At 38.3% G+C, this 24,461-nt stretch overlaps 1 protein-coding gene across 1 annotated transcript in view; it reads left to right on the top strand.

The window, feature by feature from the left end:
• The window catches only part of GPC3 (glypican 3), a 463,650-nt gene that overhangs the window by 136,307 nt on the left and 302,882 nt on the right, over positions 1 to 24,461 (top strand). The gene's annotated exons all lie outside the window — the stretch shown is intronic.

The raw sequence follows: 24,461 nt of genomic DNA, 5'->3' as shown, positions 1-24,461 counted from the left end.
AGTGAACTAATTTAATCTGTTGTCCAGCCTAGTTTGTTATAATTAGGTGAGAATACGTTTTATTTTTAAAACATCTTTAGTTAATTAGCCGGGCGTGTTGGTGGGCGCCTGTAGTCCCAGCTACTGGGGAGGCTGAGGCAGGAGAATGGCATGAACCCAGGAGGCGGAGCTTGCAGTAAGCCGAGGTAGCGCCACTGCACTCCAGCCTGGGGGACAGAGCAAGACTCTGTCTCAAAAAAAAAATAAATAAATAAATAAAAACTTTAGTTTTCCTTAGTAATCTGTTCAAGCATTTACTGTCTATTTAACCAAACTCTTGTAAAGGGTATTTTATCTTGTTCTGTCATCAGTACAGATGGAGATCAGCCATGTGTATAATATCCTGCAAGACTTATTAAATGTTTCCCCCATTTTATCTAGGCTTACATAGTCCCACTGTCATTGCCTGTACTCACAACCCCCTTACTCTCCATTGCTTTGATGATCTTTCTTTTTCTCTAAACCTCTATATTCTATGCATCTTTCCTTATTCCCTTCCTCCCAGACATATTTAGTGAGTGGGTCAGCCACTGTGCTAAGTGCTGCAACATATCAGCCCTCCTTCTCCCACAACACTGATTTGTACCTTGCTGGTACTGTGCTTATGTGACTGCATGGCCCTTATAGAGACTATATACCATAAAGGAAGGGTGTGCCTTTGAACCTTATGCTTTTAATGACTTTCATGAAAAAAAATTCATCAGTGTCGCTAGAAATGCTAGATTTGTTGTCTATTTCCAATTGATTTCAGTTTCCTATGGGAATGTGACCAGCATTGATATTCTTGCAGTCTATCAGCATGCATGCTTCAATGCTGCTTTTGTTTGGTGTGGCCACTTCAGTTGGTTTATGTGAAGATTGTGTATCTCCTAGTTCATCTTCCAGTCCATTACCCTTCTCTATCTGTGTGCTCTATGGGATGAATTCCACAGAATGTTTTAGGAAGCAGGGCTATGATGGATTTATTTTAAGGTAAAAAATTATTTCTCTGTTTTTTCCTTGAACCACTCCCCCAACTCCAATCTCTTTTCTCCATCCCACTCTATATTTCTTTACCCCCAAAAACAAGCATAGAGTCAGTAACCATAAAGTGTCATTTGTCTCTGATTTAGGTTTGAGTCTGAACTAATTTTGAATTCTTGGCTGTAATGGATGCTTTCATAATAATTATTGGCAGCACCTCTTTCCACCTTAGTTTTTATTAATACTGACTGATCTTGTATAAGAAATATGAAAAATATTTCCCTTTCCTCTATCACTTCATGTATTTGAAATGACATCCGTTTTCTCTTCCTTCATTGAAGTGGCAGCATTGATTTTCTTTTGTTAATCTCTGCTTCTGTTTTCAGAAACAACAATCAGACACACATTCCTGCAAATAGCTGTTGTTTTGTCTCTTCTAAATAGTATTTTTAATACAAATTTATTTTCTTATGGTCAACTTCTCTTGTACATTAATAGAAGCAGGCACCAGTTCTCTTGTACGTTAATAGAAGCAGGAACCAGAGAAATAACTCAAAATATTAGTCATAATTCTGACTCCCACCCAACAAGTCAGGCACTCTGCATTGCACTTATTTTCTGTAAGTGGGCAAAACCCTGAGGATCAACTAGTTCTAGTTTGGAAAACAGTTCATTCATATGTTTGAGCCTGACTTATGAAAAATTTCCTGTTTGTAGATATGTATCTGTGCTCACTGTTGTAAAAGATCTTTCTTTCAAATCTGAAAGCCCTGAGCTGGAGAGCTGTCATGGAAAAAAGGCAATGGAAAAGTCTCCTAAAATTGTTCCAATTTAAGCCAACTTGCTCCATTTATAAAACTATTATATAGGCAGTCGGATGTCTGCTTTCAGCAAGTGCATGCGCAGTGGGACCTGAAATTGAGAGCATGTGAAATCCGCAATTCATATGATAAGATATTCTTCCTGAATAATGAAAATTGCAGTAGGGAAACAAACCTTCAAGCAGGAATCAGCTTTTTAAGCATTTTTTTAAAAAGATATCTGTGCCCATTATGAAGTAAGAGAGCATAAAATGTACCTTTTGGCGAGAGAAATAAAAATACTCCTTACTACAGATGGCAAACTGTAGACAAATGCCCTGTATGTGGTATCACGTGTGATTATATCATTTCATCTTGAAACATTTTATGAGTTTGCCTTGCTGGATGTCTGTTGTCTTTATCTTGTCTCATATGCATATACTCAGTTATATGTATGTATACATATAATTTGATTGGATAAATCCACCTAAATTAACTACTCTTGGCTTTTTCTTTGCCATGTGGCTGGAGGGGTCACATATTTGAGATTTCAAAATAAAGAACATTTAAGGTATCAGTGGAAAAAACTTAGGAGGAAAATCTGTTATCTGTTAGTTCTTATAAGGAGAAGTTCAGGTAATGGAAGATTCAGAGTGAATTCTATGAGCAAAGCTGGTTTAGGTGATGAAGTTTCAATTGATACAACTATATCAAAGCTTGTGGTAGCAAATCTTAGAATTCTTCATCTATAACTTACAGGCACAAAGACAATATAGTATGCATTTATTAGTACTGATTAAACTACAAATATAAGCTATTCTGGTGGCAGTTATAAAGCACAACGTAAAGAAAATAAAAGGAACTACTTTTTTTTAGGATTTCAGAAGGAAGGCAGTTTTACAGAACTGAGTGAATTCTGCCTTTTCATGTTGGATATCGTTCTGGTTCTCATCCAGAGTAGTTCAAAAGTTCAGTATAATAAATTTATGATGACTGTGAAACCAAACTATTTCTTCAGGTCTTTGGAGAGAAATATGGAAAGAGTAGTGGGGAATACTAATATGTACTTTCATTAGCTATGTCATGTATAAAGGAGGTAAATATTAGAGTATTCGTCATTCACTTCAGAAGGATGCCATTAGAAAATGAAACTGGCAAGAAGTCTTCAGCAGCTCCCAAAAGAAAAGTTATGTTTTCGAGGTCCAGTGTATCATTGGAGTGGGAAGAGGATTATTTCCATATGTGTCAGGGTTAGTTTGTATTTGAAGTTATTTAAAAAGAAAGAAGTTGACATCATTAATTCAGTATTCTGTTAATTTGTAAACAAGATTGCCTGAGGGAGCTTTTAAACTGCTTAAAAGAGCAAACTTTTCAAACACTTTAGAGGTAGTGCCTGGTATACTAATTTCAAACAGTTATTTGCATGTGAGGCAAACATCCTTGCTGGGCAACATTTTGTTCATTTCACTCTAGCTATGGTATGCACGGTAATCCTTTCCTAAGTCTGAATTCCCTTAATCAAAATTATAGCCTAGGCAGACTTGCATCTATGTACTTCTTTCCCACCATCATCTCAAGAATTTTGGATAGAGATTTATACAAATCTCCATTCACTCCAAGTTTTGAATTTGGGAGCATTATCAAGGTACCCCAAATCAAACACCTGGATGGAGGATTGGTCAATGAAAATATGTCTCTTAATATTTTATTTGTAACATGGAAAAGTGAATTTACAAGGATCTCATTAAAACTGTGAGAGAGGAAGACCCTGGAAAGTTTGTAATCAGCGGATTAAGTGAAAGTTAATTGTACAGCATCCTTTAGTGCTCATTTACCAAACACAATTGATATTCTTTTTACTTAATGTGCTGTTTCTGTTGTTTTATTTTGATGAGCATTAACAAATATTTCTAAGAGTTCTCTTAGGGTCACTTGTAACCACAGTCTCCTAAATTCTAGGGAATGTGGCATTGTTCAGCTCAAGAGAAAATTCTGAGGGAGCCCAAGGCCTTAGGTACTTATGTTTAGCTACTGGGACTTACTTTGATCCCAGAACACTGGGACCTTTTTCTGAGTGTCTGAGAAGTAGACTTTCTCTTTCTAGTTGTATTCTATTATTCTTGCTCGAAGGCTAAACTTTTCCTAAACTCCCCTCATCTTTGATGAAAGAAAAGCTTTCACTCAAACCCCCATTTTCTGTCCTCAGCCAGCCACATTGTTACCTCAAGCCTAATTCTCATTATTTTGAGTCAGCAGGACTCAACTAGTTTGCAGCTATGCACTCTCCATACTTTATTTTACACTTTTGTCTGATTCCTCACAGTTTTCAGCTCCTTTCAGGCCAGACTTCCCCTTTCATTTCATCTGATACTATTTTAAATGTCATTTGTGCTTCTCCTGACCAACACCTTATCTATTCCAAATTAGCATATATAAGAAAGTTGTTTGTCTAAACTTGGAAGGTAGCTTCCTACTCCCACCAAGGAGGACTGTGAGGGGAGTGCAAAAAGGGAAGTTTGTATTTCTGTTCCTTCCGCTGTTACCTACAACCTCCCTGTCTTCTGAACTGGGACCCTCAGGCTTTGGCCCTGGATTAGGTGTTTTTTCTATAGCTCCCACCAGCTGATGACCACTGAGTTATTTACTCTTTATCTACAGTGAAGATATTTTTGAACTAAACATGTTAGGGGCATGTGGTCTAAAAATGGGACCAAATATTAAAAATCAGAATTTTTCCTTATATGCTGTTATTCTTGTAACTCAACTATATCTTTACTCCACTTTCTAGAATCTCCACTGTAGGTAACAGTGGAGGGTGAGGGGATGTGTGAAGAGTGAGAGTGTTTTGTGAAACAAGTCTTGCCTCCCTTAGAACGTGAAGAATAAGTTCTGGTTTATTCTTTTATTTTCTTTTCTTCACCTTTCTTCTTTTTTTCTGGAAAGCAAGATGGATTTACCAAATAAGGTTTCACAAATAACTGTACTCAGTCTCCCATTGTTCTAGGGCCCCTATACAAACAGCCCTGGAGTTGTATGGCTGGTGACCTCCTCATGCTTTTTCTTATGAAGAATAAGTACAACCTACCTCACTAGGGAGTGTCCAGTCATGTGTTTCCAGCTTTGTTAAAGTGTGACTGAATGTGTATGTTTAAAGTGTACAGTGTGATCATTTAATATACATTGTGAAATGATGATCACAATCAAGCTAATTAACACAACAATCACCTCACCTAGTTACTGTTTGTGTGTGTGTGGTGGGAACACTTAAGATCTACTCTCTTAGCAAATTTCAAGTATACAGTTTTATTAACTTAGTTTCCATTCTGTACATTAGATCCCCAGAACTTATTCATCTTATAACTAAAAGTTTGTACCCTTTGACCAGCTATTCCTCATTCCTCCTGTCTCACACCTCCCTTTCTCCTTTCACCGAGTCATTTTGTGAAGGCTCTACTGGCCATGGTTAACTTGTCCTTCCTCACAGGTTTATTTTGCTAGCCATATTCTCTCTTTCAGAAGACATGTTGATTACTCTTTTCACTTTCTGGTGATGATTGTCTTCTGTGAGATCTATTATGTAAGACTTTATCTCTTGCTAAAAGGATGTATAAGCTAAGGAAAGATTCCTGGCAACAGCTATGTAATAAAGAACAGGGAAAAAGTACAATGAAATGTATTAAAAATGACTTTGTGGAAGAAATTTTTTTGTATCACGAAATGCATAGTTACATAGTTGCCACAGAAACTTTCCAGATTTTTAAATTATTGTCTAGATTCATGAGAGGTAACCATTTGTATAGTTATCTATTGCTGCATAACGCATCACCCCAAAACTCATTGCTTAAAACAACAATAATAATTTATTATCTCTCATGATCTCTGTGGGTTATGAATTTGAGAATGGCTAGGTTGGATGATTCCTGCTGGAGGTTTCTAATGGGGTCATGCATTAGGCCATTCTTGCATTGCTATAAAGAAATATCTAAGACTGGGCATTATAAAGAAAAGAGGTTTGATTGGCTCATGGTTCTACTGGCTGTACAGGAAGCACGGTTCTGGGATTTCCTTCTGGTGAGGGCCTCAGGATGCTTCCAATAATGGCAGAAGGTAAAGGGGGAACAATTGCATCACATGAAAAAAGTGGGAACAAAAGAGAGGTAGAGGTGTCAGGCTCTTTTAAACAACCATATTTCACCTGAACTGAGTGGGAACTCACTTGTAACCAAGGAGATGGTGCTAAACCATTCATAAGGGATCTGTCCCTATGACTCAGTCACCTCCCACCAGGCCCCACCTCCAACATTGGGAATAGAATTTCAACATGAGATTTGGGAGAGGACACACTTCCAAACCATATCAGGTTGCAATCTAATGTTGGCTGGGGCTGCAGTCATCTGAAGGCTTGTTTGGGGCTGGAAGACCTGTTTCCTAGTGACTCAATAACATGGCTGGCAAGTTGGAACTAACTGTAGGTGATGAGACTCAGTTCCTCTCCTTGTGGGCTTCTACATAGGTCTTCTGTAATATCCTTATAGCCTGGCAACTGATTTTTCCCAGAACAAGCAATCCAAGAGACCAAGATGGAAGCTACAATGTCTTTTTTGGCCTATACTTGGAAGTCACACATCATCACTACTGCTGTGTTCTATTGGTCGTGCAGGGCCAAGCCTGATTCATTGTGAGAGGAGACTATCCAAGGTCAAGAATACCAGAAGGTGTGCATCATTGGGGACCATCTTGGAAGCTGGCTATCACACCATCCATATGAATGAGGAAAAAGCCTTCTGAGTATCTAATAATAATAATAATAACAACAACAATAACAGATGCTCCTACTTTTCCATCTTAATAATTTCTGTATAGAAACTCCTAGTGTAATTTCTGGGCTGGCACGCACTCCTGGTTCTCTTCTTTCCTCCTTGCCTTTATTTTGTCTGTCACTTTCATGGAACTCTTTCTTCAGTCTGCACTTTCAACATGTTTCCTTAGTGGCTTATTTTTAGTTCTTTATTCTCACTGTACATGCTTTACCTGGGTGACATTAAGGGTGCTGTATTAGTCAGGGTTCTCTTAGAGGGACAGAACTAACATGTATGTAATATATATATTACTGTATACATATATAATGTATTATATGTAATGTAATACATTATGTATATAATATAATGTAATGTATTATATATATAGGGGAGTTTTTAAAAATTTAATTATTATTATTATTTTTTTTTGAGACAGTCTCACTCCGTGGCCCAGGCTGGAGTGCAATGGCACAATCTCGGCTCACTGCAACCTCTGCTTCCTGGGTTCAAGCTATTCTCCTTGCCTCGGCCTCCCAAGTAGCTGGGACTGCAGGCGCCCATCACCACGCCCAGCTAATTTTTGTATTTTTAGTAGAGATGGGTTTTCGCCATGTTGTCCCGGCTGTTCCTGAGCTCCTGACCTCAGGTGATCTGCCCACCTCTGCCTCCCAAAGTGCTGGGATTACAGGCGTGAGCCACCATGCCCGGCAGGGAGTTTATTAAGTAATAACTTACATGGTCGCAAGGTCCCGCAATAGGCTGTCTGCAAGCTTGCGGAGCAAGGAGAACCAGTCCGAGTCCCAAAACTGAAGAACTTGGAGTCTGATGTTTGAGGTCAGGAAGCATTCAGCAGGGCAAAAAGATGTAGACTGGGAGGCCAGGCCCATCTCTCTTTTCACGTTTCTCTGCCTGCTTTATATTTGCTGGAAGCTGATTAGATTGTGCCCATCAGATTAAAGGTGGATCTGCCTTCCCCAGCCCACTGATTCAAATGTTAATCTCTTTTGGCAACACCGACACAGACACACCTAAGATTAATACTTTGTATCCCTCAATCCAATCAAGTTGACACTCAGTATTAACCATCACAGGTGCCCACTGCTGAGGTCTCAAATCCATATTTTCTGCCTAAACTTCTTTTATTTCCGGCACCTATCTCTAAAATATATTGCAAATTGACCATTTTCAAATTCTAACTGATCACTTTTCTCTCTAAGCCTACTATTCCTGTACCCTCTTTCTGATATCTGACATGAAGTTGACATTGGAGTGTTTACTGAATGAATCTATTTATGCATTGTGACATCTCTAATTGTAGGCATCTTTATGCTTTTCAGTGTGGGCAAATATCACACTGGCAAAAATAAATTATTAGATAACTTTAGGGCTGGGCATGGTGGCTCATACCTGTAATCCTAGCACTTTGGGAGGCCGAGGCAGGAGAATTGCTTGAGCCAAGGAGTTCGAGACCAAGCCTAGGCAACATAGGGAGACCCCATCTCTACCAAAAAAAAAAAAAAAAAATTAAAAGATTAGCCAGGCATGGTGGTGCTATTAGGTCCCAGCTACTCAAGAGGCTGATGTGGGAGGGTTGCTTGGGCCTGGGAGGTTGAGCATGCAGTGAGCCACTGTGCTCCAGACTAGGTGACAGAACAAGAGGCTTTCTCCAAAAAGAAAAAATAAAACTTTGATAGAAGAATTTTTTAAAAATATAGGCAATACATTAGGAATAAATGGGTAAAAGTAGACATACACATAGATATAATACTTATGGTTCATTTCAAACACTTATTTATGAACCAGAAAAGATGTCTGAGAGTCATTGTCAACTATTACTTGAAGTCTCAATGCCCAATACTGCCATAAGGGATTCGTAATCCTAGGTATCATCAGGATGGAAACAAAGCTCTACCTTTTCAAAAATTATTTTATTGGGTATTCTTCAAATGTGGCCTTTTACAACCAACTCTTGCCCCAGCCTCAGCATAACTTCAGCTTTCTCCTTTGACCTACTCTGTCTATATAATGCACTGGTTCTGAGAAGCTTAGACTAAAACTTTTGTCAAAGGATAGGAAAAGAGCGTGGTGATGATGGTGATAATGATGACGATGATGATGATGATGATAATGATGATAGTTAACATATTGTAATTTTCTTCTCTGTACCAAATGATGTGCTAAGTGGTCTGTATGCATTATCTCATTTAACCATCACAACAACCCCACAGGATAGGTACTACTATCTTTAACCCCATTTTAGGGATGAAGCAACTGAGGCTCCCAAGATCACACAGTGAATAAGAGATGCATTCAGGTTGAGACTGACACCTGTCTTACTCAAAATCTCTTTGTAATCCCTTCCAAACCCCCCCCCCCAGCCTCAATCACCTTAATAGGTGCTGTATACCTTCTTAAAGGATATAATACTGCCTAAAGTCACTGAGTTAGAGGAAACTCCAAAGGTCATATATATAGCCTATAAACCTACATATGTGAGATATAAGACACTATAGCTTCTGCTATTACTTTAGCGTCCTCTCTAAGTTGAAACTCTCAACAGCTCAGTGAAGTATCTATAAAGGATATTATCACCACTTAGGGGATATGTGACTTGCCAAAAATCACCCAGTAAGCTTGTGATAGAGCTTGAACTAGAATCTAGGCCTCCTAATACCTAGTTCCTTTTTTTCCTTCTATTTTAGTGTTCAAGGTTATAAGTGTGGAACCACATTTCTAATTATCATTAGCCAGAAGATACACATGACTGTTCTGAGATGTCTTTTTTTTTTTTTTTGAGACGGAGTCTCGCTCTTTCGCCCAGGCTGGAGTGCAGTGGCGCGATCTGGGCTCACTGCAAGCTCCGCCTCCCGGGTTCACGCCATTCTCCTGCCTCAGCCTCCCGAGTAGCTGGTACTACAGGCACCTGCACCACGCCTAATTTTTTTTGTATTTTTAGTAGAGACGGGGTTTCACCGTGTTAGCCAGGATGGTCTCGATCTCCTGACCTCGTGATTTGTCCGCCTCAGCCTCCCAAAGTGCTGGGATTACAGGCGTAAGCCACCGCGCCAGGCCTGTTCTGAGATATCTTAAATGATATAGATTTTTATAATTGGGGAGAACAAAGGACCAATACCAGTCGTGTGCTTGAGAATTACCATATCAGTGTTGATGACTCATTTGCTTTCACCCAAGCGCCCTCTTGAGTCCTTTAAACTTTTTTCCCTTCAACTTTATTGAGGTATAATTGACCAAAAAAATTGTATATATCTAAGGTATACAGCATGGTGATTTGATATATGTATACACTGTGAAATGATTACCACAATCAAGCTAATGAACACATCCAACTTGTTTAAAATAAGTCTATTATCCCAGGATTCCCAGACCCGCCTGATAAAAGTCCTGGGTCTTCCTGCAAGGCATGCTTTAATACAGCTTCTTCTCACAAGGGGGAGCCAAAAATGCTTTGGGGGCTAGGAGATGAAAAACACTAAGAGGTTCTGAAAATCCTGCTTCCTTTCTGGTTTCTTTTGCCAGTAAGGCCCTCCCAGCAGTCTTCAGAAAGGAAAAGAAGATGGTGTTGATGCTGATGGTAGTGTTTTTGTATACGGACATGGGATGGGGGTAGGGGACTTTCATCTGAAGAAACTTGATCCTGAGAGATAAAGTCCTTCTGAGCAACCAGTCAGCACTGTGTTCTCATCACCTATTTCCTTCTCCTGCTGGAACTTTGTCCTGCAAAGCTGCATTCTTTTGCCACCATGTGGGGGAATTGGATCAGCTGCCTGTTGAAGTCTGCTCCCTTAACACTGGGTCAATAATTTTGCCCCATCAGCCCATTGGAGCTGCTTCTGCCACCTCCCGCTAAGGGTATTAAAGAGGACCTGGTAAAAAGACTTCTACTGCTTTCTTCGCAGAAGGTGGGTAGATGTTGGGGGAGAAAAAGCCACGTAATTATGGCCTTTAGCACTGCTTTCACTTTGGTAGTACCAATATTTCAGTTAAGCCAGGAGCAAGAATGGTTGCTGTGGCTTTGACAGATAAAGCAAATTTCTGAATCCACATTTGAAGAAGAAATTTGGCCCCAAACCAGGAGTATGTATAAAGGATGGAGAAATTCAGGCTTATTCAGAATGTAAAAATTAATTAAACTATTGTTTCATTGATACCCTGCAGATCTTTTTTTCTGTCAGAAATATTTAAGAAATTTACATGTGATAATAACTTTCAAACATGATATTTCCAAATGTCAAGTTAATGTGTTCAGGGAACAAAAAGACTCAAGTACCCAGTATGAGGCTCACATCACATCTGTTTCCGCAAGTACTTTTGGGACCCTTTGAGGCAAAGACAGTGGGGGACCTTGACTTATTTGTAAGACATGGAAGTGAAGATGGGAACATCCCTTTCATCTCCTTTCATCTTTAAAAAGGGAGATGAGGATTGGTTGGCATAGTCTAGTATTTCAGGAAAAAATAAATTGCAAGTGATTTTAATTGCAGAAATAACAATATTCATAAATGAAAAATGGGGTTACTTTTTAGGATAGAGAGAATTAGGCTAATAAAATGACATATTTTGAATAATATAACTTCCCAGCAAGATGTAATTGCTGATTTTTTAAAAGAGTAAAGCAATAATCTAGTAATTCTAAAAATCCATTCAGTTTTCTGTAGACATTTAAGAATTACTGTTTGTTTTTTGGAGTGGAAGTAACATCTTTTGCAGTTAGTTTTTGGAACATGGCCACTGCTGAATAAAGAATTCCAGTTGTGCATTATATTCCTTTTGTATAACTGCACTAAGAGAATACGTTGGCATATTGTATGGTTTATAATGAGCTGGAAATAAAAATGAAAAAGGTACCACAAACCCTCAACAATGAATTAGTTATTCTGAATATTTTATTTTTCTAACAGTGATGCTATGTAAATTGAACAAAATGTCAAAAATGCTTCTTGGTATTTGGTCTGAGAGTTAAACTAAAGCAAGGTACAGAACTGATCAGTGACTAGATTTCTTGGTTCTTCTAAGGAGTTCCTTCACAGGACAGTTTAGCTTCTGTCTAAACCTGCCTTTGAAGACATGTTCGGTTAGGTCTAAACCTGTTCTTTTATCACTATTACTCCAGATCAGGCACTGAGGAGGTTCTGCGACCCTGAGGCCCCAGTTGCAATTAAAGTACTTAATAATAATTGTCAAAAACATATGCAGTTATTATACAAGAATGATTATCTTGAGCTACTAGCAATCCTTTAACCTTTAGGCTGTAGGTTCCTTACTTTCTTTCTAATTCCTCTCATGTATTTCATATGAGTCCAGTCAGAAACTATAGACTGTTAAAAACTGTGAAGCGTCTGGGATTTTTTTACCTTACTTGCAAGCCAGCAAGTTAGCTAAGACAGTTTCTTGTTGCTGGCAGGAGGCACAAGACTCGTATCAGAGATGAAGAACAGTTTATTACTCACAACAGTAGCAGTAGCCAAAGTCTCAGCATTTTCTCTGAGCCCCAGTACCCACAAGATGGTGTGAAGAGGGCCACATGATGTCTGCTCACTCAGTGGGTTGCATTACAGAAGAGAACCCCAAGCTTAGGGGGCTCAAATCTTTTATAACAGGCAGTAAGCATGCCAGCCCTTTGCTCCAGAGAGTGACGTTATATTTATTATACTGCAGTGTAGTCATCTGTATCTTCAAGGGCTGTAAGCAAACCTGCTTTTTTTCCCCCCAGAGTAAGACACTATCTCTGTCTAAACAGTCTTGAAAAGATAATTCCAGAACAAAGTCACTCAGCGCATCTGCTCACAAGATGTACAAAAACACAAGAGATCCACTGGGAATTGTCTCCCAACACAGACTAGGGCCAAGATGGCCTCTGAAGAACTGTTGGCCTAGTCCATCCTTGGGAGTTGCTGCTGACAGGACAAAGCACCATAGTCATCACTATCATTACCATTACTCTTGCCTGGAAGAATTTTGTCCTCATCTTCCCGAAACAAAAAGTCCGTACTCTGCACCTGACTCTGCTTTAGCCAGGAGATTTGGGAGGATATAACTTGGTCACCATAATTTGGCTTGTGACTTGAGATTGGGGGCCAATGGTTAAAAAGTTAACATGCTAATTTGGTTTACTCCTATCCCTCACTTAAAAAAAAAATAACTAACTTGATTGAGGCTTTATGTAGCTCCAGTTCAGTGGTTCAAAGCTTTGAAGGGAAAGACCGTTCTGTTGGAAGGAAAGATGTGGAATTTGGAAGCTCAGGCCAACTCCCAGTCCCTGAAGAAAAATGAGTCTCCTGACATAGCCTTTAATAAGCTTCTGGACAAAGGGGCCATGAAGCCAGCCAAAAGATCTCTATTTATCTGCCACATTTTCTTCACATAGGTAGAAATATTATCTTTAAATCAGCAAGCTGTACAATCTGAAATTAACAAAAAATATTGAATTATAGAGCTGTGTTGTCATGAAAATCCAAAAATTATTGTCTTCAAAGTTTTGTCTTAAAAATCCTTTTGTTTTCTTGCCGGATTCTAGGAAGTTCAACATGAGAGAAGGCTGTATTGCCAGATTGTATTTCATAGACTCTTAAAGTTGCAAGGAACCTTAGAGCTCTGCAGGCCAGCTTGGCCCCCAGGGCTAAGTCCTTGCTGTAACTTCTTGTCAGAGGATCATTGTTCCTCTCAGAGAGGTAGCTGGACTGGGCAAAGCTCTGGATCTGTACTAGGCTTCGCCACTGATGGGCTGTGACACTTTGTGGATGTCACTACTTTTCCAGCCTAGGTGTACTCAGACCTAAAGAAGAGAGAAGCCAGATGATCTTTTAGTGTTCTGCTAGCTCTGACATGCCTCTGGTGGTCTCTAAATTCTGGAATGTGTGAATATTTGAACATTTTGAAAGGATGATTTTTTTTTTCCTGATAATAGAAGTAACACGTTTATTTTAGAAAAATAAGAAATTATAGATTTTAAAAGTAATTTCTAATCTTATTACCAATTTCAGTGCATATTTTAGACTATTTTGTGTGTGAAATAAAATTGGAGTCATATTGTTCTGTAATTTGCCCCTTTTACTTATCAAAATAGTATGTGCATCTTACTATAGCAATTGTACTGTATCCTGAAGGAAGTAGAGCCAGTGAAGGGTTTTAAGTAATTTTCCCTGTAAGTCATCCCTCTCCAGGTCAGTGGTAGACAAGAGAGAAGATAGTTTTTATGCAATTTTGAGACTAATTCATTCCATTGTTTATTGCTTTCTGTGCAGAAAAAGGATGGCTCATGGTTCTCTTCATTGAACATGGGGGTTATAGATTATTTTAGAAGTTTAGACATCATGAGATGCTATATTATTGGCACTGTCTGTGTACATTTGTCTGCTGTGAAAACAAATTAGAATGGCACATTTCAAGGCACTAATCATATGGAGACTATTTAATTATACCAAAATCAAAACTATCAACTATGAATATCAAATCTCACAGCTCCCAACGCAGATACTGACAACCATCAAGCCAATTTTTAGTAGCATGTGGGCCAATTGTTACAAAACAGCTTTTAGTGACCAAATTTATTTAAGATTCTTTCATTCCTTACACATTCAAAAGGATCAGAGGTACTGTACAAAATTAAACACTGTAAAATATAGGGCCTTTACATTTTAAAAATCAAGGATACCAACTAAGGAACCAAAAAGCGTGGATGCCATGAAGTATCTAGATAAGTCAATCCAAGTCTGTTTCCTAGCAGCAAAAGTAAACAGGAAAATATATTGGCTTGCATGTTTTTATTGTTGCAGCAGAAAAATATGTATTCTTTTCCCCCAGACAAATTTTATCCTGATATTTATTATATGGTCCCTCATGTGAAAGATAATAGGTAATAGTAGACACCTTCAACTATAGTTTTGCAAAGGAACAATAACCCTGTTAAAATGGATAATTCCTGTATTGACCTTCTACATAAGAGTTGAGTGTGTAATATTATTAAATCGTAATTCAGTTTAGACATTTCTTTGGAGGCCGAAATAATACAGTCCTGATATGTGGCTTTCTGATTATTTAAAATATGGAAATAGAACTTGGAGAATGTGGTTGATCATCTAGCTATCATGCCCACTTTATTCTTTCTTTCTCAAGGGTCAGATGCCTCAAGGGGACCATTGCCTGACTATAGCTTGCATAGGAATCATGTTGGAAATCTTGGTCAGGTGACTCTAGGACCCAGGGTCTAGGTTTATCCATACACTTTGAGTAGGTGTTCAATAAAATTTTGTTAAATGAATAACTTACCAGGGTCCACAGCCTGGACAGACACTTTCCTCCCTCTTAGTACTCTCTCTCTACTAGGGAGCACCTTACGTGAATCTGCTTTTTTCTCCATGTACTGTCTGACTTCTCTCTTATTCATTTCTCAGTGATCTCCTCTTCTTCCTTCTCTTTTTTACCATTTCCACCCTTGTGCAGTCTGCATCTGCCATGTTTTGGACAACAGCTGCCACAAATACAATTTGGATGCAAATACAATTACATTTCAAAAATTACACCTACCACATTGCAAAAAATAGAAAACAACAATCAAGAAAAGACTGGTTAAATTATGAAACAGCAATATGATGGAATACTATGCAGCTATTGAAAAGATGTTGAGAAGATTTAATGACATGAATAAATATCCATGATATATATTTAAGTGGAAAAAACAGTGTGTGAGTATACATGAATTTCTTTTGACATCTGTTTTTTCTATCCACCTATCATTTATTGTGAGAGTGAGACATAGAGACACAAAGACACACACACCCAGAGACAGACACACAGACAGACACAGACACACACAGAGAGTGTACAGCTTTAGGTGGTAAAATTAAAGGTGATTGCATTTCTTTGCATTTTGCTTCTCTGTACTTTAAAATTTTTCTATAGTAAACATGGATTATTTGTGTTTAAACAAAAAATATAAAACTCCTTGGCATGGCATACAAAGCCTTTTAATAGGCGGTCAGTGCATATTCCTCTATCTTCTGTTTTGATAGTCCCCCATCCTTTGTTATATGCGTTACAAACTCCAGTCACATGGGGCCACTTGAATTTCCCCCAGATGCTCTGGGATCTCCCTCCCATACTAGATTGCAGGCTCCTAGTAGCAGTTGGTGGCTGGGTTGTGGCCCTGTCTGTATCTTTTCCACTTAGTGCAGTGCCTGGCGCTTAACAAGTGCTCAGCGTCTGTTTGTTGAATGAATAGCCAATGTATCATATACTCTTCTCTTGATTTTAATCAGACCCTCCCTCCTCCTTCCCTGTCACTGATGCACTTCTGCTGTTCAATTATCAAATTATGGACCTTGTATCGTATGTTAACATGGGTTTGGAGATAGTCAGTGAACATGTCCAGAGTTGTTTAACCATGAACCTTATATATATGTTCATGCCCTTATACATTCTTTAGCCTCTAATCAAGCTCATTCCCTATTTCATGAAAGCACACCTTCATTTTAGGACTTATTTTGAACACATAAAAAGAGATGATTGTAAGACATCCTAACTATGAAAACCTGCAGGATCCATTTCCCTCCTGAAAAAACATATCTGGCTCTGTTTTCTTCTAAAAGTAAAATTAGACCTTGCAGAGATGGTACAATTTAAGCGGCACCACCCAATTAATTTTTATGGCCAATTTTATTTTTAAAACAATAATTAAACATGGTCTTCTGTAACACCTATTCTTTCTTTTCCCCAAGGAGAGATTTTGTATTATTTTCCTTTTGTCTTTGCTCAGCACTTTGGAGTGTGTGAGTTTTCATTAACTATTCTGAATGCAGGCAAAGGCAATGTGGTAGGAACAAACACAAATCAAGGCCGCATAAATTAATAATCTTTTTAGTACCATTGTCCTGCATGCCTTTAGAAATTAATTTTAATACCAGCAAACAAGTTCAAAAATTCCTCCTTCTTTAGCTACTGTAGGAAACTCAAACTTCCTTTGGCAATTTTATGAATGATAAAAGCTCACTCTTGCCTATATTTATAAGGCAAGTATCATACGGATTTATGCAAGGGGAACAAAGAAATGAGTGGAGAGAGACCAGCCACCTGTGTTAATCAGTACAGTATGTAGGAAAGTGTGGTATAAATTATGACAGGTAGATCTTTTGCTTTCTCTTTTTGTCTCTTTCTGACGAACTGGGTGTGTGAATTTATCTTCCTGAATTGTAAGGGATTTCTCCATAAAATATCAGTTAATAAGTACCTCAGGTAGGTTCATTCATGGGTAGAGTGTCTTCTAAAGATCTAGTAGCCATAGAATAGAGCACAGTGTAGTTTCATGGTTAACAGCAGAGATTGGTGTTAGACTGAAGCTGACTTTAACCCCAGCCTCACCAGTAGTAAGCTCTGTCATTTAATTTTGTTTATTTTTTATTTTTGAGACGGAGGCTCACTCCGTCACCCAGGCTGGAGTGCAGTGGTGCGATCTCCGCTCACTGCAATGTCTGCCTCCCAGGTTCAAGCAATTCTCCTGCCTCAGCCTCCTGAGTAGCTGGGACTATAGGCACGTACCACTACGCCTGGCTAATTTTTGTATTTTTAGTAGATATAGGTTTTTGCCATGTTGGCGAGGCTGGTCTTGAACTGACCTCAGGTGATCCACCCGCCTTGGCCTCCCAAAGTGCTGGGATTACAGGCGTGAGCCTCCCTGCCCAGCCAGCTCTGTCATTTTAGGTAAATCGCTTAACCTCAGTGTATATCACTTGTGTGTAAAATGGGGGAAAATGGTGGTATTTACTTCATAAGATTATTGTGAAAATTAAATGAGTTAACAGATGTTTTAATTTGTACTCCCCTAATGGCTAGTGATGTTAAACATCTTCTCAAGTGTGTTAGCCATCTACATACCCTCTTTGGCAAAGTGTCTGTTCAAATCTTTTGCCCATTTTTAAATTGGATTGTTTATTTTTTTACAGTTGAGTTTTTTTTTTGTTTTTTTGGTTTTTTTGTTTTTTTGTTTTTTTGTTTTTTTTGTTTTTGAGATGGAGTGCAATGGCACGATCTCAGCTCACCGCAACCTCCGCCTCCTGGGTTTAAGCAATTCTCCTGCCTCAGCCTCCCGAGTAGCTGGGATTAGAGACATGCATCAACATACCCGGTTAATTTTGTATTTTTAGTAGAGACGGGGTTTCTCCATGTTGGTCAGGCTGGTCTTGAACTGCAAACCTCAGGTGATCCACCTGCCTCGGCCTCCCAAAGTGCTGGGATTATAGGTGTGAGCCACCACACCCAGCCTACAGTTGAGTTTTTAAATATAACTTTTTATTTTGAAATAGTCTGTGACTCACAAGAAATGCAAAAATAGTGCCGAGAATTCTCAAGTGTCCTTTGCCTAGCTTCCCCCAGTGATAATATCTCACAAAACCATATATATTGTTAAAACCAGGAAATTGACATTGGCACAATACTACTAAGTCAGGTACAGACCTAGATTTTACATGCACTTTAAAAATGTATTTTGTTAAATCTTATTAAATGTGTAGATTCAAGTACACATCATGATAATCAGGATATAGAACTGTTTCATCACCACAAATAAACTCCCTCATGTTACCCCTTAACAGTCACACTCTTCCCTCAAACCTAATCCCTAGTAACCACTGGTCTATTCTGTATCACTATAATCTTTTTTAACTTTGAGAACATTGTACAAATGGAATTATACAGTAATCTTTTGAGATTGGCTTTTTTTTTTCACTCAGTATGCCTTTGGTGATCCATCACATGATAGTTCTTTATATATTATGGGTATAAGTCCTTTGTGGAATGTATGATTTGCAAATATTTTCTTCCAGTCTGTAGCTTATCTTTTCATTGTCCTATAAATGTCTTTCTCAGAGCAAAAGTTTTTAATTGTGATGAAGTCTTCCAAATTATAATTGTTGTTATGGATTGTGCTCTCTTGGTGTCATGTAAAATCACTCTTTGCCTAACCCCAGGTCAAAAAACATCTCCTATGTTTTCTTTCAAATATTGTATAGTTTTTTTTTTTTTTTTTTGAAATGGAGTCTCGCTTTTGTTGCCCAGGCTGGAGTGCAGTGGCACGGTCTCAGCTCACTGTAACCTCCATCTCCCAGGTTCAAGCGATTCTCCTGCCTCAGCCTCCTGAGTAGCTGGGATTACAGGCATGTGCCACCATGCCTGACTAATTTTTGTACTTTTGGTAGAGATGGAGTTTTGCATGTTGGCCAGGCTGGTCTCGAACTCCTGACCTCAGGTGATCTGCCCGCCTCAGCCTCCCAAAGTGCTGGGATTACAGGCGTGAGCCACCATGCCCAGCCCCCAAAATTGTAGTTTTACATTTTACATTTGAATTAATTTCTGGAAAAGGTTTGATTTTAGGGAGAGATTTATTATTTTTTCACAAGTAATTTTTCAACACTATTGTTGAATCTTTGCTCCACTGAATTGCCTTTAAGCCTTTATTAAACTCATTTTCCCCTATTTGTGTGTGTATATTTCTGGACTCTCAGTTGTATTCTGGGAATGTATATATCTATCCCTTTAGCAACACCATGCTGTCTAATCTTTACAGTACTGGAGCTTTCCAATAGGACTTAAAATTGTGCAATAGGATTCCTCCAATTTTATTCTTCTTTTTCAAAATTGTTTTGGTTATTCTGGGTATTTTGGATTTCCACAGGAATTTTAGGATCAGTTTGTCTGTATATGCAAATTATCTTGCAGGGATTTTGATAGGAATTGTGTTAATTAGATCAGTTGTGTTAATGTAGATCAATTTGGGGAGATTACATCTTTACTATGTAAAGTCTGTATGAATTTTGAAGCTCTGTCATTAGGTGCATACACATTTAGGACTGTTTTACTTTCTTTGTGGACTGACTCTTTTATCATTATGTAATGTCCTTCTCTATCCCTGATAATTCTTTTTGCTCTGTAGTCTACTTTGTCTGATTTTAATATAGCTAGCCCAGCTTTCTTTTGATTAGTATTTGCATAGTATATTATTTTTTTCTTTTTGCTTTTAATTTCCATGTTTGTGAATTTATTAAATTCCCTTCTGTTATTGATTTCTAATTTCATTCTACCATGGTTAGAAAACATCTCGTGTGTCATTTTAATTCTTTAAAATTTATTTAAAATTGTTTTGTGTCCTGACTTTTGGTCTGCCATAGAGAATGCTTGATGTTCACTTGAGAATATGTGTTCTGCTCTTGTTGGAAGAAGTGTTCTATAGATGTTTGCTAGAACTATTTGGTTTATAGTGTTGTGCAAGTCTTCTGTTTCCTTGCTGATCTTTGTCTAGTTATACTATGCATTATTGAAAGTGAAGTGTTGAAGTCTCCAACTATTACTGTTGAATTGTCTCTTTCTTTCTTCAATTCTGCCAACTTTTCTTCATGTATTTTGGGGCTCTGTTATCAAATTCATATATGCTTATAATTGTTATATCTTTTTGATGGAATAACCCTTTACCATTATAAAATTTTTTTTGTCTCTAGTAACGTTTTGGTTTGATATTAGTATAGCCACTTTAGCTCTCCTTTTGGTTACTGTTTTCATGGTATATCTGTATGTTTCCTTCCAACCTTTTGTTTTCAACCTATTTGTGTCTTTGAATCTAAAATGTGTCTCTTGTTGACACTAGATAGTTGGATCATTTTGGCTTTTTAGTTGGACATGGGTTTTTATTGTTGTTGTTTCCCTATCCAATTTAATTCAGTTACTTTATTTATATTTTTAATTGACAAATGTTGTATATATTTATGGAATACAACATAATGTTTCAATATATGTACACATTGTGGAATGATTAAATGAAGCCAGTTAACATATCTAATCACCTCATCTACTTATGTATTTTTTTTTTCTGGTAAGAACATTTAAAATCTATTCTTAAAGCAATTTTGAAAAATACGATACTTAATTATTAACTGTAGACACCATGCTGTGCAATAGATCTCAAAAAGTTCTTTCTCCTATCTAACTGAATCTTTATACACTTTGACAGACATCTCCCTTTTCCCCACTCCCCCACCCCAGGCTCTCATAACTGTCATTTGGTTTTGCATCTATGAGTTCAACCTTTTCAGATTCCACATATAAGTGAGATTAATTGGAGACTTTAATAAATTCCCATTTAATGTAATTACTGATAAAGTAGGATTTCCATCTGCCATTTTTAGTTTGTTTTCTATATGTTTTATGTTTTTTCTTGTTCCACTATTCCTGCATTGTCCATTTTAAAAAGATCATTTCAGGCCAGGCACAGTGGCTCACACCTATAATCCCAGCACTTTGGGAGGCTGAGGCAGGTGGATCACCTGAGATCCCAGCACTTTGGGAGGCTGAGGCAGGTGGATCACCTGAGGCAGGTGGAACACCAGGAGTTCAAGATCAGCCTGGTCAACATGGGTGAAACCCCATCTCTACTAAAAATACAAAAATTAGCTGGGTGTGGTGGCGCTCACCTGTAGTCCCAGCTACTCTGGAGGCTGAGGCAGGAGAATGGCTTGAAGCCAGGAGGTGGAGGTTGCAGTGAGCCTAGATTGTGCCACGGTACTCCAGACTGAGCAACAGAGCGAGACTCCATCTTGAAAAAAAATTAAAAATAAATAAATAAAAATTAAAAATAGTTTCTACTGTGCCATTTTAATTTTCTTGTCATCATTTTTAACTATATATTTTTGTGTTATTTTTTAATGCTTGCTGTCAGCACTACAATTAAGTTCTCAGCTTATGACAATTTAGTTCAGGTTAATACCAAGTAAATTTAAATAAATATAAAAACTTTGGTTGTTCTTTTTTTTTTTTTCTTTTGTGAGACAGAGTTTTGCTCTTGTTGCCCAGGCTGGAGTGCAATGTCCTGATCTCAGTCACTGCAGCCTCCGCCTCCCGGGTTCAAGGGATCCTCCCTCTTCAACCTCCCGAGTAGCTGGGGTTACAGGTATGCGCCACCATGCCCAGCTAATTTTTTTTTTCTTTGAGATGGAGTCTCACTCTGTTGCCTAGGCTGGAGTGCAGTGGCGTGATCTCGGCTCACTGCAACCACTGCCTCCCAGGTTCAAGCAATTCTCCTGCCTCAGCCTCGAGTAGCTGGGACAACAGGTGTGTGTCACGACGCCCAGCTAATTTTTGTATTTTTGGTAGAGACAAGGTTTCACCAGGTTGGCCAGGCTGTTCTTGAGCTCTTGACCTCAAGTGATCCACCTGCCTTGGCCTCCCAAAGTGCTGGGAATACAGGTGTGAGCCACCATGCCTGGCCTAAAAACTTTGGTTCTATATAGCACGATTACTCCCTCTCCTTTATGCTGTTGTTGTCACAAATTACATCTGTATATATCGTGTGTCCATAAACACAGATTTATAAGTTTTGCTGTATGTAATTGTTTTTAAATCAGGAGAAAGAAAAAAGGGGTTACACGCAAAAACTACATTTATATTGTCTTTTATATTTACCTATATAATGACTGTTACCTGTGTTCTTTATTTCTTCATGTGAATTAGAGTCACTATCTAATATCCTTATATTTCAGTCTGAAGGACTTCCTTTAATTTTTCTTGTAGCGCAAGTCAGCTAGTAACAAATTCTCTCAGTTTTTGTTTATCTGGGAATGTCTTGATTTCCCCTTCATCTTTTTACCCAGGTGAAATTCATATACAATAAAACCCATTTTAAAGTGAACAATTCAGTGCCATTTAGTACATTCACAATGTTGTTCAACCACCACCTCTATCTACTCCCAAAACATTTTCATCACCCCAAAAAGAAATCTTGTATCCATAAAGCAGTTACTCTACATTTCCCCTTCATTACAGGCATAGTTTTGATAGATATAGACTCTTTGTTTGACAGGTATTCTCAGCAATTTGAACGTATTAATCCACCATCTTCTGGTCTTCATGGTTTCTGATAAGAAATCAGCTGTTAATTTTATTGAGGATTCCTGGTGCATGAATCTGTTCTTCCTTGCTGCTTTCAAGGTTTTCTGTTTGTCTTTGTTTTTCAAAGGTTTCATTATGATGTGTCTAGGTGTGGATATCTTTGAGTTTTTCCCAAGAATTTGTTGAGTTTCTTGGATGTGTAGATTGATTTTTTAAAAAATCAAATTTGGGAAGTTTTTGGCCATTATTTCTTCAGATATTCTTTCTGCACGCTTTTCTCTCTCTTCTTCTGGGACAACAATTATGTTTTTGTTGGTATGCTTGATGATATTCTACAGGTCTCTGAAGCTGTTTGTTTTTCTTCATTCTTTTTTCTTTCCTTTCCCCAACCAAATGATCTCAATTGATGTATCTTCAAATTCGCTGATTCTTTATTCTGCCTGCTCAAATCTGCTCTTGAGCCCCTCTAGAGAATTTTTAAATTCTAGTTATTTCACTTTTAAGCTCCAGAATTTCTATTTAGTTTTTCTTTAAAAAATTGTATTGCTTTATATTTTTGAATGGTGAAACATTATTCTGATACCTTTAGTTCTTTAGATGTGCTTTTCTTTAGCTCTTTGAATATATTTAAAATAGCTGATTCAGAGTCTTTGTCCAGTATGTCTAATGTCTGTGCATACTCAGGAACAGTTTCTATTGATTACTTTTCCCTTCTATGTATGGGCTATAATTTCTTGTTTCTTTGCATGTCTTTTGTGGGTTTTTTGGTTAAAAATTGGGCGTTTTAAATAATATAATGTGGTAACTCTGGAAATCAGATTCTTTCCCTTCCCCAGTGTTTGTTGCTGCTGTTGCTACTTGTTTTCATTGTATTTATTTGTTTAGTGAGTTTTCTGAGTGAACTCTGTAATGTCTGTGTGTGGCCACTGAAGTCTGGTTAGCTTAGTGGTCAGCGAATGATTGGACAGAGATGTTCCTTAAATGCTTGGAATGAACAAATTTTCCAATGTTTGCTGAGGGGCTCTGTGTGTATATTGGGGCATCTTTTCAACAGTTAGGCAGTTGACAACTCTGCCTTAGCCATCATTTCTTACTTGTGCAGAGTCTCAAGGTCAACCATAAGTAAGACCGTTGTGCCTTCTCAGGTCTTTCCCGAGGCTGAGCACAGCCCTACATGTGTACATGACCTTCTGTATTTCCATGAATATGTCCAAGATTTCCAAAGCCCCTGTGGATATCTTCTTTTCCAGTTTTTCCTGTTAAGCTTTTGTTTATTCTTTGTCCCAGCTGTATCCACCACCTCAGGCAGTCGCAGAGCCTTGTCAGTAATACTCTTTGACTAATTCCCAACCCTCCCTCCTCCCCGAGAAAATGCTTTTTGTAGTGGGTACTTTCCAAATGAGGTCAAATGCAAGCAGCCTTGTAAGTTGCATCTTCCAGATAACCTCCCAATGGGTCACATAATGACAATTATTTGAGAATGACACTTTGTGAGAGCTCCACTTCCATTCTGCTCCTTAAGGTGGCTGTCAGGCTGCACCAGGAATGCAGGCTGTTATTTTTCAAGGCTACTACAGAACTGGAGAGCAAGAGATGGACCTGGAGCAAGTTAAAATTTCACAAAATTCACTATTCTTACAAAGATTCAGCGATTTTACTTGAATAACTGCTCCCTGAGTTGCTCCAAGCCATCCATTAATTTCCAGAATTCATAAAAATGTAATTTTCACCAGGCACAGTGGCTCATGCCTGTAATCCTAACACTTTGGGAGGCTGAGGCAGGCAGATCATGAGGTCAGGAGATTGAGAGCAGCCTGGCTAACATGGTGAAACCCCGTCTCTACTAAAAATATAAAAAAGTAGCTTGGCATGGTGGCATGCGCCTGAAGTCCCAGCTACTTGGGAGGCTGAGGCAGGAGAAGCGCTTTAACCTGGGAGGCAGAGGTTGCAGGTTGCAGTGAGCCGAGATCGCGCC

The sequence above is a fragment of the Pongo pygmaeus genome, chromosome X (assembly GCF_028885625.2).
Source record: "Pongo pygmaeus isolate AG05252 chromosome X, NHGRI_mPonPyg2-v2.0_pri, whole genome shotgun sequence".
NCBI lineage: Eukaryota > Metazoa > Chordata > Mammalia > Primates > Hominidae > Pongo > Pongo pygmaeus.
This window is presented reverse-complemented; position numbering and strand designations above follow the sequence as displayed.